This window comes from Rissa tridactyla, chromosome 14, assembly GCF_028500815.1.
Source record: "Rissa tridactyla isolate bRisTri1 chromosome 14, bRisTri1.patW.cur.20221130, whole genome shotgun sequence".
NCBI classification, from domain to species: domain Eukaryota; kingdom Metazoa; phylum Chordata; class Aves; order Charadriiformes; family Laridae; genus Rissa; species Rissa tridactyla.
Window position 1 is genome coordinate 2,460,919 of NC_071479.1, and position 20,744 is coordinate 2,481,662.

Sequence of the window (20,744 nt, forward strand, 5' to 3'; positions counted from 1 at the left end):
GCTCAGAAAACCTCTTTCCCTGCTGTATCCATGGGACCAGCCCTTTTCCTCATCACGGGATAAATCCTGTCACAGGATAAATTAAAAATAACATGTACATAATTAGCGTAAATTAGAAACAGAATATGGAGGGGAAAGGAGAGATTTGTTCCTCTGGTGGAGTTTGGCCCTGCTCTGGACGCCTCCAAGTTTGCCCCTGTCCCTTGTTCATGAAGATATTTCTGAGGAAAAAGGGGTGGGTTTTGCTGATTTTGGAAGTCATCTGATTGCGCCAGATGGTAAATATATATTTTTTCATTCTTCTGGGAGGATGCCCTGTGAATCACCTAACAGGGCTTTATTGCTTTCTTCTGCATCCCCTGGCAAATTTCTGAGCACAAAGCCTCTGTTTTGTTTGCATTTATAATGAGGCATTTGGAAACATCTGCCAACACCAACCAGACAGAAAGCCCACTTTCATTTATGGGTATTTTAAATAGCAATTAAAATTACAGACCATCTTCTCCTCATACTTCCACAAGCAGAAATATGGGGTACGGCCTCTACAAATCCAGAATAACTGGAAGCAGAGCTTGCTCCTATGCTTCGTCAAGCATTATTCTGAATACAGAACATAACAACAACAGCAAAAAACTTTATTAAATGCATAACACTGAGTGGATAGTTTTGCTAAACATTTATGAGATATTGGAAAATTCAACTCCTGCCCTCGCGTTTCATCAGCTGCAGCTAAAGGCTTCAGTACAGATGGACAGAGCCCAGATGGCAACTTCGGCTGCGGAATTTGTCTCTGCTCTGGACCATATGCTACTCAGAAGTAAAAAGGATGCAGAGCTCGCTTTGAAGCTCGGTCTGCGGTGCTCCGCGGGCGGACGGGTGCCACATGGAGACTCAGACCTTCTCATCTGCATGCGACCGACCTGCCAGCTCCATCCTGGTGACATGGCCGGGACAACGTGCTGGCAGCCCCGCCAGTGCGTATTCGTGGAGACTCATCCTACCAGGGAGCAAGGGGTGTCCCAGAGAGCCGTGGACATTCACGTTGGGACTTCGTGATGCCATTACTGGGACAATGATTAAGACACTGGGGGTGTCATCAGGGCAGGACATGCTTTTGGGATGGAGTTAGCACAGTGAGAGAGCTTTGATGGTTTGGGTTGAGCCCCTACCTATGAGCAGGGAGTTTTTCTTTCTGGAGACTGAGCGAGCTGCGCACACATCTTCAGCAAGAGTCTTTATAAGTCTGCAGCTGAATTTTGTCTCCTCCCTGAAATGCTGCTGCTCTGCATGTAGAAATTAGCCTTCTTTATGCCTTCCACATTCCCATGACATATTCTGTTGAAGGTGCCAAGCTTCGGACAAGTAACTTTCCCCAACTGTGCATCAGTTTTATCAACACCTGGTCAGCCAACCAGCAGAATCCGTGTGAGAGGAGATGAATAGGGCTCCTAGACACATGCCTATTAGTTTTCATCCTCAAGTCTGCTGTGTCTGGCTTGGCGCGTGGTGGCAAACTGGGGACAAGGCTGCCTTGCTTCAGCACAGAGGGGAGCTTCTAATGCGCCGCTTGCTGAGTCCTCAGATCAGGGAAAGGATTTGGGGATAACAAGATGCAAGTGGATGCTTGATGGAGGCACAAATGGCTGTTGGAGAAACCATAAGAGGGGGAACAAACAGATGTAATCGAGCCATGTTTGCTCAGCAAGGTGTGCCGTGACTGATACCTCCGTTTACCTTTGCTCCTGGGCACAGGGTGCAGCTCATGGCAAACTCCAGGAGACCTTCTCCATCGGCACCATCTCCACCGCAGCCCCGTCCTTCAAAGGGGAGCGCAGTCCAGCTGGGTGGCCTCCATCCCACCCTGCACCGCGATTCCCTGGGCCCCACTCCCTTCCCCGAGCAGGGACCAAACAAGACCTTCAGAGAGTCCTGTGCAATGCTTATGTTTCAGAGACATATGTTTTTAAAGGTAGCAGATGTTAGAGAATGTTGTTTGCCAATTCTCTTTGGTTTAACCAATGCTCTGGGAGCCTTTCCCTTATTTATTACCTTTGAAAGCAGGAACATGGTCTCAGCCTTCATGGAGACGTAGTTTACTGACCCCCCTTTTTCATCCTTCCCTTGCACCACACAACTTTTTCCCCTTCCCAACGCCCTGGCATCACCATGGGCACTTGGATCTGGGCAGTGAGGGCAGAGCTGGATCCTTCCCCTCCCACTTCCACCCTCCCGCTCCCCGCTCCCCCCAGCTCACATTTTGGCATGGCTCTAACGGCGAAGTAGAGAGGCATTTTTATTGCACACACAGCTCTGTGTATCTTTTCCTTAGCATTTGTTTTTCCTAGATATACACACGTTTATCCACAGCCACTTCTACAGTCAGAGATGTTAATTTGGCATCCTGTGTGGAAAGTTTTAGACATTTGATCAGAATCAGTACAAGCTTCTGGGAGCTGCTTGCCAGCTGAAGGAGAAGGAAAGGGCCAATATTAAAAAGAAGCCTTTCCTTAATAAACGTAAGTACTGCAAATATAAACACTTAAAAATGCTATTAACTGTATTTAGAAAGTTCTGGTGAATCAATAAAGTGTGGAGGTGAAAGAGTCAAGCAGAAGCAATGAAATACAAACTTTGTGGGTTTTTTTCTTTGAGTGCCCTCCAGGCTTTAAAAAGCTGCCTCTCAATCTGCATGTCTGATTTTCTACGTGCAACTTACTGTGTTTGCTTTGGGCCTGACGCAAAGTCCTTTAAGGTCATTGCGATGGACTGGAGTGGTGCTTCCCCCCCAGCATGCGTTGCTGCAGGTGCTGCACGAGCTGCGGATTGCTCAGCCGGCGCTGCAGAAGACGCCTCCAGGAGGGTTCAAGCACACAGTGTTACTCTATGGAATGCCACCAGCTGATGCTCAACGACTCCTGCCATCCAGGACTCCAGAACAGAGGAGATGAAAGCCTTTCAGTACTTAAAGGGGGCTTATAAGAAAGATGGGGACAAACTTTTTAGCAGGGCCTGTTGCAATAGGACGAGGGAATAATGGTTTAAACTAAAAGAAGGGAGATCAGACTAGATATAAGTAATACATTTTTCACGCTGAGGGTAGTGAAACCCTGGCCCAGGTTGCCCAGAGAGGTGGGAGATGCCCCATCCCTGGAAACGTTCAAGGCCAGGTTGGACGGGGCTCTGAGCAACCTGATCTAGTTGAAGATGTCCCTGCTGATGGCAGGTGCTTGGACTAGATGTTCTCTAAAGGTCCCTTCCAACCCAAACCATTCTATGATTCTATGACTGTATGAAAGCCTCTGAGCTGGCCCTTCCTGCACATCTTCTTTAGGTTTATCCTAGACCAGGCACCTAAAAAATGGGGCCAGAAGGGGAGTCTCACATCTGATCCCACTCCACCCTCGCTCACGCTGATTTTAGAAGCAGTGGAAGCAGAAACCCTGGATTCAGGCAGCTCGGTGTCCTCCTAAAGAGAACTTGATGACCTTGTGCGTGCTTTCTTTTTTTCTTCTCTTTTTTTTTTCTTTTTTTTTTTTCCTAAGGCACTCAGGGTTTGGCACATCTAGAACTGCAGGTGCAAAGCTTAGAGGAAGGCTCGCTGGTAAAAGACCATGATCTTTGCAGAGGGGATTTGAGTGTCTTTCTTACCCATCGGCATGAGGACTTTCCGGATCGTAGCAGCTAAACGTGCGAAAAGCAGAGTGCTCTCCAAATCCCGAGCGAATGCTCCAGGGACAGCCCGAGCCCGATGCTCTCCTGCATCACGGAGCAAAGCCTGCCTGGCCCGCTCACACCCCCCCAGCGCCTGAGCCCTCCCTCCAGGGCACCTGTCAAAAAGCCACCTTCATTTTCCTGACATGCTTTTCCTGCTCCTAGGGCTGAATTAACATGAAATGAGATGCAGATGCCTCTGTAATTAAGGGCCTCTGTTCCCCATCAGTCTGTTACTGAAGATCCTCCTCTGTTATTGCAAGGGAATGTGGCTGTTGCTTCTCCTTCTCCGACCCCAACGTCCTCGTCTCCCTCCTTCTCTTTACATCTCCTTGTCCTGTTCCCCTGGGATCCAGCTTCATGTTCTGCCTTCCACTGTCAACAGGGGACATGACCACAGAGGGATGATGGGTTTCTCCCACCGCTTCCCCTGTTCTTTGAAACGAGGACGGAGCACGTGTTCTTCATGAGTGAGAAAACAATTTGAAGCCACGCAAATAAAAATAGCAACCACATCCAAATCTAACAGAACAACCTGGAAAAAGATGCTTGGGAATGGTCAGAAAGACTTGTTTTCTCTTTTTCCATGCAAATTTTATTTCTTTCCATCCTTTCGATCTTCCGCGCTCTCCATCTACCAAAGCTTGAGAAATGTCTAGAAACGGTTGGCCCACAGTGGCCCAAAAAGAAGTGAAAAGCCTCTCCAGAAAGCTCATTTGCAAGACCGTGCTTCAATATTCCTGCATTTTAGCAGTTTATGGTAGGACTAGGGTTTGTCTCCTCCACTTTAGCTCCAGCATACGTGTTCTTGGCTCCCATGGAAGCACCACTGGACAGCCCATGCCAAATAGCACGCCAAAAACTTTGACCTTCTCATGAACTTCGGGGCTATTTCCTAGTCTGCGCCCAGCTCCTTGCAGGCAGGACTGTCTGGCCAGTGGATTCTGGCCCTTTTGCATGGAAAATGAGATGTGTCGGCCTGCATGGCCGGGTGGCTTGCCAGCTGTGTCCCTAACAGCACTTCACAGCCTCTTGGTGCTCCTCCCTTCCTTGTTCAATGAGTTGCCTTTGCCCATATTCGCTTCGCACATGGGTCTGCAAGGAGGGGACCTGTGAGATTGTCCTTGGTGGCCTTGGGCCAGCTGGCCAGCCCCCAGCAACCAGCACACTCCTCCACACAACAGGACTTAATGTACGACTTTCTGTTTTGTTTTGTTTTGTTTTTTCTTCTTCTTCTTCCTTTATTCCAGAACTGCTCAACACTTTAGTTACCTCTTTCCCCATTTCCCCAATTTTCCGAGCAGGGCACAGGGCCATCCTTACCCTCCCCTCGCAGCAGCCGGTGCTCGCTGAGCTGGCTGAGCTCCAGTTTGTGCAGGAGCTAAACCCAGCAACACGCCTGACTCAAATCAATAGTATCTACCCCAGCCTGAGGCAGTTTATGCTGATATTAATAACGAGGCATCAAGCTCCAGCACTAAGGATCTGCATTAAGCTCACCGCTCGGGACTGCGATTTGAATTTCATAGCAACCTCTGCTTCATTCCCCGGGGTTTGCAGGGGCTCCCAAACCTCACCTGGAAACCCCACCGTTCAGTCCCTTCCTTCCTCGGTACCTTACAGGGACAACCTCGGTACTCCCAGACCGCTTCCCTCTTTCTTCTGCACTTCCTGCGTCAAACAGAGATCTCTGGTTAAGCGGTTTTTCCGGTTACCCTATTAATGAGCCTTTTAATTAGTATCCCTTTTTTGCTAAGTAATCGCTACAGCATCAGATCCACGTGGGAGATGCAAACGAACGGGCAGCAGGATGTTGGGAGGCAGTGGAGGAGCTGAAGGCTGCCATTAATGCCTGCTGACAGGCTGCGTGGGGAGGAGCAGAGATGGCCACGGACAGGCAGGAACCACGGACAGGCAGGAACCACGTCCATCGTGTGGTTTCCCTTCTCCTCCCGCGCCTGCCCAGCAGCCCCTCTGCCGGCCACCGCCTGGCCAGTGGCCACCGGCTGGTGCTAAAGTCACTGGGCTGACCTGGAAATCCGTTGCGCGTGAGGGGAGTCGAGGATGCGTCTTGCCTGGCCAGGTTAAGCCACAGAAACGAGAAGTGCCTGCAGAGGGGATGCGTTCCTCTGCAGAATTACGTTGAACGTTCGCACTGACGCCGCCCTTCCAGGCTCGGCTTTAACTTTCCCTTACTGCAGGACGGCACGAATATGGATAGTACATATGTCACTGGTCTTCACCGCGCACTTGCAGGGGGAAATTTGGTCAAGCGAGTGAACAGGCATGGCCCAGGCAGCACGCTAAACCCCAGTCCTCGGCAGGATCTCCTCTCGTTTGCTGACACAGTCTGCTTCTTTACAGGTCTAACTGCACCAGCCCCGTAGCCGCCACACTGCTCGCATGCGGAGCTGCTTCTCCCGCTTTACCCGAGTGATTTCTGCTCAGCGTCACCAGCTTAGGGCTCGCTAGGTCCAAAGGATGATTTCCCCCAGCATGGCAGTTGTTCTGCCAAACTAGGAAAGCAGCAGCCTGTCGCTTCTGGGAAAGGGCTGAACGAAACTCGGCCAAAGCTGCTTTTTGTCTGCAAGAGGAGGATATGCCCGAAGGGGCTGCTTCAGGCGAGAACAGTCCTTGTGTTGAACAGAAGGGAGATGTTAAACTTCAGGCAGCAGATACTTGGTAAAGATGCTCCATCACCTAAGTGGGATGAGGCTGTGCTCAAATGAGCATCAGGCTCTTGGCATATCGTCCTGGCCTCTGTGGAGGCTCAGCAAAGGTTTTGCCCACTAGCCACATCTTTCAACCTCCACAAACCGAAATGCACCTCCACCAAAAGGGGCAGCAAGAAAAACCCCGATGGACTTAATTCAGCGCAGGCTGGCTTCCTTCCCGGGACTGTCTGGGTGTTTCACGTGCACCATTAGACCATCGCAGTTTTGCTACTGCTTCTTTTGAGGTCCCAGCCATGTGCTCCTGCGCTGGTGAAAGGCCGTGTCCAAAGTCCAGCAGTGTTCGGAGCTGCAGCATCCCTGCTCCAGGGAATCCAGGGTCTGGGACAGGAGGGTCCGCAGGCAGCAGCTGGGCTCGGAGGGGACAAACACCCTGTCAGACCCAGACTGCTACAGCAGCCCACTAAAATTTGCAAGGGAATGCAGAAAGAAGGGTCTGAAACCCCCCTGGGGAGCCAGGGCTGGCAGCGCTGCTGCAGGTAAAGATCTATTTGGGAAATTTCCAGCTTAGCGGAATTCTGCTGATGCACAATAAATGGGGACTTTTGTAGCAGCGCTATTCAGAGCTCCCGGCTTTAAGGGCACATTTCCCCCAACACCACGACCAATATTTTGTCAATACAGCGGGTTCCCCACGAATCCACACCTCCCCCCTCTCCCGGAGACGGCATCCACGCAGCCGTCAGCTCCGCTCCTGCTGCTGCCTTTTATCCTCCGCATCCCTGAGCAGAGCTCACAAGTGACGCTTTGTACCGGGGCTAGAAAAAAATAAAAGACGTGTGCTCTAACACATGAAAGAAAAAAAATCCTCATCTCACCCCTTGTGTTTTTCCTGGAAATGTCACTGCCCTTAATGCATCAAATAATTAGAATCACTTCTCCCCTTTTGTTTGCCTTGGCCCTGGCAGCTCATGTTGAACAGGCCAATATAAACCTGCGTGCACCGCAGGAATTTTGGGCACAGCCTATTCTGCAGTGCTGGGCTCAGGGGGTAAATGGCTCTGAAAAGGCATCGTCCTGGCTCTGCTCTGTGGGTCCAAGCAGCTACGGGCACAGTTGGTCCCTGCCCCGCAGAGGAGCCGGGAGCCCCATGGCCAGTGTCCTCCTCCATCAGAAGACTTGGTTGCAGGTGGAGCATTCACACCCAGGGACCCACCTCTAAGAAAACCCTCGCCCCTGGCATCAGGGAGGAGAAAATTGGGAAAGGAGTTCATAGACGTGGGAGATTTTGGCTGGGAACAGCCGGGGCTGAGGAGCATGTGCCGGACTCCGAGCTGGCAGAGGGATGCGGGAGAGCGGTGGGATGTACCCAGCAGCCAGCTTGCAGCAAACAGCAGCTCCTCTTCCCCTCCACCTTGCACAGATGATGATGAACCATTTATTTTGACTGCCTCTTACCCCATGTGCAGGTCAGAACAGAGTTTGGGACACGCAGGGCCAGGCACTGCCTCGGGGTGGCACGTGGGGGTGAAGGGCCCATGGGAGGTCCCCGGTGCTCGGTGCCAGGGAGGAGAAGGACCAGCTGATGCTCGTTTTGTGTCAGCCCTAAATGGAAGGTCTGAGCTCGATGCTCATGGTTCAGATGGGTAGATATCTCCCTGAATTCCTGATGGGACGTTGAACAAGTCACTTTGTCTTTGTAACTGGGAGTGTGGAGGAAGGTCCCTTCTCCTCTGGGCACCGTGGAGGTGACGTGGGAGAACACGTCCCTTGCAAGTGCTGGAAAAGCGCCTGTCCTGGGTGAGGTGGGTGTTACGCCACTAATCCACGTGCAGCGGAGTTCTGCAGCATGCCCTTGGCACCCGAAGTGCCACCCACCCTGGTCTGGATGGACAGACGGGCCGGCGTTGGACCTAGGGAGGAGCCCGCGAGGGCGGCAGCAGGGACCCTGCATGCTCGGCTCCTGCCTGCCGCTGCCTGCCTGCTGCCAACGCTGGCTCTGATGGTAGGTTAAATATATGTCGGTAGATTGTTAAATAAATATATTGAGGATTAGCTGTGCTGTAGGTATAGGCCCCTTTCAGATTTGCTAAGTTTCAGCAAGTATGTTTTCAATAATTGGCTAATATTTTAAAGAAATGACTAAAGCCTATGCTACTAAATCTAGTCCTTCTCTTATTATAAGACATTTATTGCATGCTAAAAAGCATATGTCTTTAATATCTGAAGCAAAAGAAAGTAATATATAAGGGATCTCTCTTCTTAAACTGGAATACGTGTAGTCATAATCACAATTATTAGCTATCATCAAACGTACAGTAATGAAATAAAGAAACCCTATCATTAGTAGCTTTACAACTGGACATGCTTAAGAGATAAAGACAAGGGAATTTACCTCTTGACAATCTGATATTTCACAAGACAGAAGGATCAAACGTGTTGAGATGTCCCTGCATCTCTGAGGAGATTTATAGACAGAGCGCACTGATGGATTTCCCAGGGAGTTGTGCAAACAGTTTTGGAAGTCCGTCTTGCTCCTGATTCCTGGCGATTATATTCTCTTGAAAACCTGAAATTGGAAACCCACCTTGCGGCTGCTGCCATCGCAGAGGTGTACCGATGTGGCTTTGCAGAATTGCATTCACTTGCTCATTTGTTTGTACAGAGGTACCAATGCCACCTTTTTTCCAGTGGGGAAATAATTGTCCAAATTCTTGGTGAGAAGGGCCACGTGGCATCCTCATGGCCAGTCCAGCTCTCAGAGACCGGAGCAGAGCTCTTCGATGTTCCTCAGGAGTTATTTTTGTATGAGAGGGCAGAGCCTGGCCCTGGCTGTGTGGACCTTTCTAATGATCTTCACAGCACTTTGTCCGCCTTAGCTCTTCCTCATCGCTGCGCCACCCTGAAACAGATACAGCAAATAAAAGCTGAAAATAGGCCATCCTTTTCTTGCGGTGAGTATAATTAAGCCTTGGAACAGACTCGCCAGGGATACAATGCATCCCCAATTCCTTGGAGAATTTAAATCAGGAGCGGGGTGGAGATGCTGGCTTGCTCAGAGTGAATCCCCTGGGACACATTGTCAGGGCTCGGGGTCTCGGGACCGGCTCTCGCTGGGGTTTTGGCAGCTCCTTGGACACCACCAGACTTGGCTGCTCTCTGTTCGTCTTCCAATGTGATGACTTTTGTTCCAGGGCCAAGTCAGGGGGACTCCGTGGATGCTGGTTACCAAACCCCCTTGCTGGCGCGTTTACCGGCATCTGTGTGGGACTGGGAATAAACTGGGGACAGCCCGGGCTGCTGTGGGGGTCTCTCGCACACTGCAGTGGGGTTCTCCATCCTGTGCCTGCTCGTTTGGGGTTGGAGCTCTGCTTCCAGCAGAGCCGGGCTGATTGCACCAGCTTCTGCTCTTCAACGGAGCAATTCCGAGCCTGGGATTTAACCCAAATAGACAGATAGCCTTGGCCCAACTGCAGAAATGAGCTTAGAAAACGCCCGGGCCCCCCAAATCAGGTATAAACCTCCATGCTGAGAAAATCTATCGAGGTGAAGGACAAAAGCATCCCTCAGGGAAGGTTCCCGGCCCTCACAGGCTCCTCTCCATCAGCGCGGGGGCCGCGGTGGGCGCTGCCCGGGATCTCACAGCTGTGCATTTTCTGTTGCGGGTTTTATTTAATTTTGTTTTAAAGGTACATTACTAGTCTGCAACATCATTTCAAGTCTCCAGCTGTTATTTAAGCCTTTAATTTAAGTATATGCATTTCAAATCCCCACCTCCTAAGAGAGGGGGAAAATACTTCATGACCTTCCCTGATTCCATTTCCAAGGACGCCAGCCCTCGGATTTTCGGAGCCGAACGCGCTGCCCGGGGATGCCATACAGCTCCACAGCTTTCAATAGTGCTGTCACCAGCTGAGACTCTGTCCACATCAATTTTGCTTTCTTATGTTGTTTCTAAGCTGGTGCTCGAGCTTTTTGGCTCACGGACAGATTTTCCCTTCCAAGATTTCAGTGTTGGAGGACTGCTTCCCTAATCCCCAATAGTTTAAGATTATCTCTAGCCAACTATTAATCAAAATCAGAGTCTCGCGCTGCTTGCTTGTCCTGTTGGACTTGAGCACATAAAAAAAAAAAAATCTTCTTTTTTCCTCTGAAGAAACACAGTTGTTACTTATCTAATTTGTCTCTGGTTCCTTTACCACCAGCCCCTCAGACACAGAACAGCCACTTCTCTCATTTAATATCATACCAGGGTGCCACATGGGCCAAAGAACGCTTTAAAAACACCAGTAAAACAACCTAACACCAACTCAGGAAAAACTTAAAATTAGATAGAAAACAACAAAGAAACTCTCTTATTTTTTCCTTCCACCACGTGCTCCTTTGAGTGCAGAAGAACAAATTGCTGTATAAAAACCTGGCATATTGATAGGCAATTAGCTCGTGCGGTGACATGGGTTATAGAGCAGAAGATGGATTTTTACAGCGCCTTCCATATGCCATGTCTCCAAAAGCCTTCGCGGTGAAGTGAATTAAACACCACTGACTTTTTAGGGGTGGGAGCTGGAACAGCCCCTCCTGCTTCAATATTGCGCTGGGCAAAGCAGCGTGTTTCAAGCCCAGTCGGCTGCTGCAAAAGAGGAATCCCCCAGGGCCCGAGGCCAGATCCCAGGACTCCACTTAGAGGAGAGCCTGGCAGCAAATCCCAGTTTAGCCATGCACAAGTTTTGTGCCCGGGGTAGGGACTTTTCCTGCTTCCCGTTCCCTGTTTTGTGGTTAAATCCATTCTTAACGCCAGGATGCTCCCGCGGCCGGCAGACTGGCACCCAGGCACTTGGCACGTGGGAAGTCGCCCTAAACGACTTGTTTGTTTGGGTGCGTGAAATGGTAAGAGGTGCTGTCTGAACGCTGCGCCTTCGAGAAGCGCTTGAAATGCAATTACAAGCATCCTTCCTCCCGTGCCAGCATCTCACTGGGACCGCTTGGCACAGTGGAAATGGCCGGTGATCCCACTTCGGATTCCCATCAATCCCAAATCCTCCGTCAGGACTTCCTGCTCAGGGAAGAGGTCCAGCTGGATCCAGCCTTTTCAGATCCAACCTGCGACAGGGGATTTTTATTTTTTTTTCCAATCGCACGGTCTTCTGATGGGCTTTACAGCCGCTCAAGCTGCCTCTCTATTTTAGCATTTCTCTGGGCTAAAAAGAAACCGCGCTTCCCGCAGCACCACCAAACAGGCAAACTGGTGCTGCTTTGTCGTGTCTAATTTCAGGCAGCTCTTTTCCTTCGGCTGGTCGTGAACAAGCGAGGATAATGTAACACGCAACTCGTTTCGAAAATGATTCCCCCATGCTGAGTCCTGATCTGCCGCTGTCTGAGGCTCTTTGCTCAACAGATTACAGCACGATGCCAGCTCCGGCTGGCAGCCTGCACAGGAGTTGCAGCCACAAAAATGGGATTTGCATTTGTCCTGCTTATTCCGAGAGCTGTCACAGGGGAGGGATACTGCTCTCGAGCTGGCACCCGATATCGGCTGAGGAATCCCGCGTTATCGCTGCTGTCATCTTCCAAGCTCCGTGTTATACAGAGAAGGAAAGCTGCCAGGTTGCTCTGTGAGCCAGTAGGTGTTCTTGGAGACAAAAACCTGAGCCTGGTCCCAAAGCCGTTGTTTAAGCTTTACTTGGTTTTTTATTTCCTTGAGAATTGGACGCTCTTCTCCCTCTGTCAGCTCACAAAACTGCAGCCTGGATCAGGCCAGCTGCGTCCTCCGGTTCAAACCAAGGACCTCAACCAGAGCTCGGCAAAGCCAGAGGAGCAGCTCCCGTTGTCACCAGTGTTTTCTGGACCAGGCCCGGAGGAGAAGACTCCGCTCCGGCTCGGTTTCTCCTGCTCCCTGCTTGTCCGTGCCTGCGGAGCTCACAGCAGCAGTGCCGGCGCTCAGAGCCCGCTGCTCAGCCGTGCTTTGAAGGCAAGGTGTGTTTGGACCTTCTGCTGGGGTAGTTTTACTAAAGTTTTACCAGAAACCCTGCTGAAAATGGAAATTCCACATAAAATTGTCAAATAATAACCACGAGGGGCTCAATTTACAAATTACAGCTCAAATTTACAACTACCTGAAAGGAGGGTGTAGCGAGGTGGGGGTCGGTCTCTTCTCCCAAGGAACAGGCGATAGGACCAGAGGAAACGGCCTGAAGCTGTACCAGGGGAGGTTTAGATGGATATTAGGAAAAATTTTTACACTGAAAGGGTTATTAAGCATTGGAACAGGCTGCCCAAGGAAGGGATTGAGGCACCATTCCTGAAGATATTTAAAAGACAGGTAGATGTAGTGCTTGGAGATATGGTTTAGTGCTGGTTTTGGTCAGAGTGAGGTTGATGGTTGGACTCCATGATCTGAAAGGTCCCTTCCAACCTGGACAATTCTATGGTTCTAATTTACAAACACACTGTCTGCTGGAATACTTCTACCTCCGCTATCTGCCAGCCAGCAATTATCCTCACTTGAGTTACTTCTTATTTAGCAGCTCCCCAGTTGAAATGAACGGGAATGGCATTTGCTTGCTGAAGTATAAAATGGAAATCTCGTCTTCGCTGAGGAAGCACCAGACGAGCACCGGCTCCGGCTGCACCCTCCGCTCCCGAGCAGCGACGTGAGCCGGGCATGGGCGTCACGGGGAAAGGGGGCGGTTTGTAGGGAGCGTGGTTGGCTTTTGGTAACACCAGCGGCACAAAAATCCTGCTTACAAACATAGGTTTCCTAAAAGAAGCCTGTAAAACTCTCCTCCCTTCGTGCTTCATTGTGCAGACCTGGGTAGTCAAAGTGTGATTTTTCATGAGAGGGGGACGCAGACAGATGGCTCCAAGTCCAACGTCAGACCAGCCGTTTGCAGGCCCTTGTACACAACCTGGAATGGCATCTATTTTATTACACAGGGGCCTTCATATTTTTTCTCCAAAGCACTTTGTTTGCCAGAACCTGCCGCAATTTGGGAAGTGGAGAAGCAGCGGCTTAACAAGGGAATAGTTGGAGAAAGAAAAATGTTATTATTGAAACTCTATTTGAAACCAATAGTACCACAAGGTCTCCTTCAAGTACTGAAGCTGGTCTAAGACACAGTGTTCTTCAAGATTATTATATTAAAGTTAAAATAAAATAAAAAAAAAAGATGGTTTTGCGGGAAATGGAAAGCAGAGCTCAGCAGAGAGACGGGGAAGCTGTGGATTTTAACCGCAGCAGAGCGGGGCTGCGCTTGCCGTGTGCCGCAAGGCGATAGTCCTGGGTGGGTTTGGAAGATCAGCGGCTTGATGCACGGTGCCAAGCAATGATGCAGGGTTGGGAACGGTACATGTATGGATCAGCAGCTGGAGGCCTGTGAGGCCAGGAGCTCGCTATAGGTCCCTTGTGATCCACCCGCTCCTCTTAAACCTCTCTTGAACTATCCCGTGCTGCGGAGTGCACCACCCTCTACAAATACGTATACATTTATATACGGATGTACAAACTCTGCAGTGGCCTTCGGACATAACTGCTTGTGATCTTTGCTGATAGCTCACTGGAATAAAATAAATTAGTCTTATTAACCTTACCAATGCTTATAAATATTTAAAGGGCAGGCGTCAAGAGGATGGGGTCAAACTCTTCTCAGCGGTGCCCAGCAACTGGACAAGGGGCAACGGGCACAAGCTGGAAGACAAGAAATTCCATCTCAACATGAGGAAAAAATTCTTTACCCTGAAGGTGGCAGAGCCCTGGCAGAGGCTGCCCAGAGAGGTGGGGGAGTCTCTGTCTCTGGAGACATCCCAAACCCGCCTGGACGCGTTCCTGTGCCACCTGCTCAGGGTGACCCTGCTCTGGCAGGTTCTAGGTGATCTCCAGAGGTCCCTTCCAACCCCTACCATTCTGTGATTCTGTAGTATAAATAAAATGTCCCCCTGTCTGCCCCTACTGCCCCCCTGCCCTGAGAGTGCCCATTTCCCACCGTTCATTCCCGGGGCGTCCGTGCGTATCCCCCCGCTCCCTTCAGGCAGCAGCCACAGCCGTGGCGTTTGAGACGGGGCACGGGCTGTGACCCTCCAGCTCCCCAGGTGTGTGTCCCTCCCCTGCTCTGCTCTGCTGGGCTGAACAAGCCGAGCTGCTTCAGCAAGGGGAGTTCTTCATCTGCAGGTGATTCTTCTGTTCGTCTCCTCGATTAAGGGAAATTGGAGGATTCCTTGTGGACCCGCAGTGCCGTGTGTGCACAGTCAGAGAGAGCTGCTGGACCAAAATTAGATGTGAGTTAGATGAGCGAGATAAGGAGAGGCAGAAAAGAACCGTTCGCTCATTTGCAGCCAGACAGCCCAGGCACGGAGCAATTAAAACAGCTTGACAGAGGTCATGCAAAGAACATGTGGCAGAACCGAGAATGAAATCCAGATCTAAGCCTTTGACCACACGGCTGCTCTCCTGCATGTGCTGCCACAGCGCAGATCATAATTGCTCCTCAGCTTTCTCCTGTTTCCAAACAAAAGTATAAAAACTGATGGGTGACCATCACGCCCTGGAGAGGACACGCGCGTGCCCTTGCGACACGGCAGAGCTGCAGCCTTCCTGCTGGTGTCCCTCTTCCAGGGTGACTTCTGCAGGCTGGGGGGCTGAGCTCCAGCAAAGCACCAGGCGTCTGTGCCATGGGAGCTCCTGGGGAGACGGGGGCTGGGGGGACATGGTGGGGAATGACCATGGCAGCACTCGCTGGGGCTGCGGCAGGGCAGGAGGTGCAGCCCGAGGTGCCAGGGAGGCTCTGAACCCTTCTCCGAGGACATGCTCCACCTTCACATCTCACCTACGTCAGAATTACCTCATGTTCATAACTCCAGGAATTTCCAGCTGGTGCAGCCAAGCCTTTAGCTGCTAAATTAAAGTTTCTACCTCTCCCTGGAGAGTTATTTTCCCTCCATTCTTTTTATTAATAAATTAATAATAAAGTATGGTGCTGGAGAGACAGAGTGGATTCAGCTCCAAGCGTGGCAGAGCGAAACAAGAATAAACATCAGCTTGTTTATAAGCACGTCTGTCTGCAGGGTTTGGATACCAGAAATCAAATCCTCCGCTTAGCGTTTGCCAGTGCAACTGGAAGGTGTGATGGATGTTTTTACAGGCAAGAAGCTTCCTTCTTCCTGCCCACACCATGGCAGAGCTTATCCAGCCAGGTGGCCAAGCACTGCTCCGTGGTGGGGTCCGATCCCCGGCACCCTCTCCCTTTGTGTGCTGATGAGTGCTCCCTTCATCCCTTTAAGCTGGGATTTCTGCAGTCCTGACCCACAAAATCCTTAAAGCCTGATGTGCCCAGGGCAGCGAGGCTCTTGGCTTCCTCACCCCTCATCGGTGAGGTTGGCTTTGCGACAGAGACCTGCTTCGTCCCTCTGCAGTGAGTTGCATGTCATGTCTCCAAAGGCAAACCAAGTCCACCCCCACCACGATAGGCAAAGCTGGTAAGAAGCAAGGTCTGTTTTCCTAAGGGTGCAACTCCACAAAAACCTTTTGGGAAACCAAGATGTCGTCCCTTCTTCTCTGTGGGAGGGGACGTGAGGAGTTTTACCGAGTTTTTTTTTTTAGTCACCAATGATCAAATTCTAGCACTGTATCCAGCAAGAGAGCTTCAGGTTTTGACTTAAACAATTGCATTTACTGCTAGATGGACACGTATTCGCTCTTACCTCATTTATAGCCCTGGAGGGAGCAGCGAGCAGCTGAAACATGGTTGTGGCAGCAGGAAATTTCAGATGCGGCCCCTGAGCAGAGGGTCAGGGCTTTGCTCAGGCACAGATTGTGGCACCCGACGAGTACAAATGGGTTGGAGATTAAGAGAATGACTGGACATACAGAGCCCGGCCCGTAAACTGGAGCCAGCCCAGAAGAGGGATTTTGCAGCTGGTTCCTGTGCCCGTTCTCCATGTTCCCACACGCAGTTGGAGCTGCAGGAGGGTCCTGCTTCCCAGGTGGAGGGATGGGGACCACCTGCCCCACGCAAACCCAGCGCCGAGGAGCACGTGCTTAGGTACAGGATTATGCGTCAGGGAGGGAGAAGGCAAAACAAGGGAGAGAGAGTGGCCTCTGCACCAAGGCTCACGTTTTTTGTGCTTCCACGGCACTCCTCGACAAAGCATTGCTGCTGGTTTCCTAACGCTGACCTAGAAAAACCAGCTGGGACTGGGAAAGCACAAGGGAAAACCGCGGGATTGATAACTCTGGCCTTGAGGGGCAGCTTTGTGCCAAAGGCAGCTTCTGCAACAGCGAGGGGGGCTCGGGGGTGGTCAGTGGATCCCCGTATTCCCTGTGTGGGTGAGTTAAAAGCAGGGGTGGCCCATGAACACCGCAGACCCACGCAGACGGTATTGTCCTCCATGTGGGCATACGTCCATTTGGCTAGGACGTGACTAAATCGTCCCGCTCTACCCACATCTCTGGTTTCTGTTCTGATCTGAGCTCTGATGCCATCGCACACTTGTAAACACAAACGGGAAATTGCACAGCCAGCAATCTGTTGGTTCATTACAGTGTGTGTGTGCACATATATATATAGCTTTAGCCATTAACCTGGGACCTGGTTTTGTAATCGCCACACAAATCTCCAGCTGGAGGTTGATTTATGGTGGCGCCTTTCCCCCAGCCTTTCGGTGCTTTGCAAGAACTACGAGCTGACTACGGAAAGGGATTTTTTTTTTTGGCGTTGCGACGTGCAGCCATCTCCGGGCTGCAGCGTAGCGGGGGTTTAACGACGTACATCCAGCGAAACGACGGAACGCAGAAACGTGGCAGCTGGGAAGGGAAGGGAAACGCGAAGGAACAGACACTTCTCGAACCTGCAACGCTGCGACACGGTAGCAGCTGCGGAGTTGATAACGCCCCGAAATGTCACTGTATGATGAATTATACATGTGATGCTAGAGAGGAAAAGTTGCCATCGGTTGGTTGGAAATGAAAACACAATTCTGCGTTCATTTCCAGCGCAGTGGGAATTCATGTCTGCAGAAGGCACAATCCCTGATGTGGAAATTAGCCTGGAAAGCAGTGGCTGACACCTCTGCTCTCCCTCCTGGCACAGCAGGACCTTGGTGGGAGCAGTCCTTTTTATTTCACACCAAGAGATCTGTAGCAGAGCATCTGCTCGCCCACTCCGAGGCAATGGGGACAAATCCCATGGCACATTATCCTGTTCTGCTGGCTGAGGTTAGGGCTCTGCACGGGGCCCCTGGGCAAGGCTTTTACCAGGGCTTTTACCTCTGCGGGGGGAGAAGTGTTGTAGGACAGGAGGGAAAGATTGATGGGAAACACCTTTGGAATAGCCATGCTTAGGTAAAAAGGCAGCAGGAAGGTGAAGTTTCACATTATTAACAGCTGAGCTGCCAGCTGAGCCCAGTTCTGGACGATTGAACAAAGCGGGAGTGGGCTTTATTAGGAGCCCAAGGGTAGCCCCCTCCTCCCTGCCTGGGGTGGATGGGGCTGAGCTGGAGGATGGATGCTCTGGGTAGAGACTTTCCCTGGATCCTGCTCCTGTGAGGCTGCTGAAGGACATCAGTTTTTTCCATGCCTGCCGTCCATGGGATGCACCTTCAAGATGCCAATCCTCAGCACGTGCTGGAGGTGGGAAATGCTCTCCGGGAACTCCCATACAAGGTGCTTCCCTCGGGCTGGTGGGCTCTGGGAGGCACTGGGACCAGCTCCTGGGACAGAGGATGCTCGGGCAGCTCTGCCTGGGAAGGGCTCCCCACCTGGGAGCGAAGGCAAAGGGAGTGTTTTTGTTCTCATAGGGTTTTCATATATTCCTTGTGCATTTGATCTAAAAAAAGCCTGTACGCTTTTGATGTGGGCCGGGTCGAATATTGTGGGTAATGGCAGCTTAAAATTCCTGAGCGGTCCTGTAGAAACAGCTGGGTGAACATTAGAGTTTGAACCAGACCAAGTTTGCTACTGGGTGATCTAGAAATTGCAGACATACCCCCGTGTACAGCTATAGAGAGGGATCTTAGTGGGGGGAAGCACAATTTAAGTGTATTTTTGGTATGAGAAAGAGACGTTCAATTCAGTACACTTATGTGGAAGCAAGGTATTTATATTACAGTAGCACCCAGCAATAGACTGGTATGTTATTTTGCACAGAATGTAAAATATAAAGTTAAAAGGCACTCCCTTGTCCTGTGGCCTTGTAACCCAAAGGGCTGAGGGCGCTCCCCAGGTCACGCTGGCTTTTGGAGAGGTGCAAGGCTGCTGTTAGCTGGAAAACTTCTGCTCATGTGGGATTTAATTAAAGGATAAGAACTATTCCTGTGAATGAATACTAGCTTTATATATACTGTAATGAACTTTCCAATGGCTGGGATTTTTTGCTTTGCTTAATATTGATAGGAAAGAAGGCAAAATATCTTGGTTTGTGATATTTATTGCTCACAGCTTAATTTGATTCACTTGAACCTGAATTTCAAAGCCACATTAAAGTCAAGGGGTGTGAATCCACTTAAATTGAAACCAAATGAGAGCTGGCTGGGATCCCTGGGAAGGGAAGCCATGGAGCCATGCATGCTTTCCACTGAAGCTGATGGGAAAATGATTATACCTTTGTCAATGGGAAAACTCCCATTGACTGCTGGGGGCAAAATCAGATTTCTAGTCAGCGCGTACATACAATGCCTGTAAGCTTGTGTGAGTGGGGACCTAAATGAAAACTTACCCATAACCTCCACCTGGAAGCTGGTGCAGGTTGCTTAGGTCCAGCTGAACCCTTGAGGAGCAGTGGGTGATACTCATGAGGGGAGGAGACGAGACAGTTTTCAGCCTAAACAATTGAAAAATAATTTGTGACATAACCACAGAAGAGCATTCCAGGGACTGGAGGCACCGTGCTTTCTTCCTCATTAATTAACGATAATCCCAAATTACTGTTTCTAATTATTTGCAGAGTTTAGCAGCTCTAACATGATGCAGCGATTGAAGTTGAAAAACTCAAGTCCCAGGAAAATCTGAACCAGCATCCCCTCGCAGTGTCACTAAAAGCAAATATCTTTATGAGCAATTAAGATGTGTAGCTCTGTATGGCTGGGGAGGAGATGGGGGTGCTCACCACACTGAGGGGGTGTTCTGTAGCTCTGCTTGTGCTGAGATGCACTCGGAGGACTGGTTTGCTTTCTTCTCAAGTGCCTCTCGTGTTCCCAATCAATGATGAATTAGTTCCAGCTATTAGCAATAATTGCCAGCTTCTCCTTGAAGATGAGCTGAGCTTTACAAGGCTGCAAAGCTGATAGATGCAGGTTTCTCTCCAAAGGCTTGTTAGGTGTTTTCATGTGCATCCGTTTATGTGCAGGTGAGAAACCTTCAGTGATGCATGCTGCTTGTAAATGCATGTTGAGGAGCACCAATGCAGAAATGCTTGGTTCAATCTGCTACTCCTTTTTGTGCTTGGTCAATGAGAAGCTTCTCTGTTTCACCCAGATGAAAGCAGAAGCTCATCTCTTCTATTTGGTACTTCTCCCCACAGCACCCCTTTGCAGAGTGTGAGTCAGAGCAGGCTTCGGGGAAGGATGGGGGGAAAAAGATGGGTAGGAGGTTTCTGATGTCTGGGGAGTGTTCCCAATCTTCGAGACAGCGCAGGGAGGTGGCTGGGTGTCTGCTGGGTGCGGGATGGCGGGATCAGCACTGCTCTGTGGGAAGGATGTCAGTAAAGACACTAGCGAAAGGGAATAGGGTGACACTCCTTGCAGTCTGTCTGACATCGTCTGCCAAACAGGCCCTCGAAAATGGTGCTAAAAGCCTGGGGAAATTAATTGAGAAGTTGTGAGGGGAAATGGGAAGCTGGTGGAAAATATGCAGTTTAGAAGCACTTTCTGCACTACTGCTACATAGGTGGAAACTGAGCTCTTATATGGCTACAGCCGCTGCTTGTCGGGGGCCCTGGGGGCGTGTGGCTGCTGTGCCGCTGCCTGGGCTTGGGACAGGGTTTGTCTGTGTGACAGGAGTCGGACCCAGTGCCCGGGTACAGCTGTGACAGCCACTGCCCTGCTGGGCTCTGGTCCCCTCCAGCCGACCCCCTGGAGTTGGAGATCTGGCAATTACTTGGCTTTTTTTTGGTGTGTGTGTGCAGAGCCAGGCTTTGTGCCCAGACCGGGGTGCTTGATGTGTGCATGTGGTACATGGCAGGAATGCTAAAGAATGACACTTGGAGTCATTCACTTGGTGACACTTGGAATGGGGGCGGCTGCTGGCACGGGAGAGCAGGTCCCCCCAGGCTGGGGAGAGGGAGGTGTTTTTCCTTGCCCAGGAGCAGGGAGGGAAGGTGGAAGGAAGGGCTGTTCTTGATCCCAAATCCTATTCAGGATACAGTCTTGCCCTTT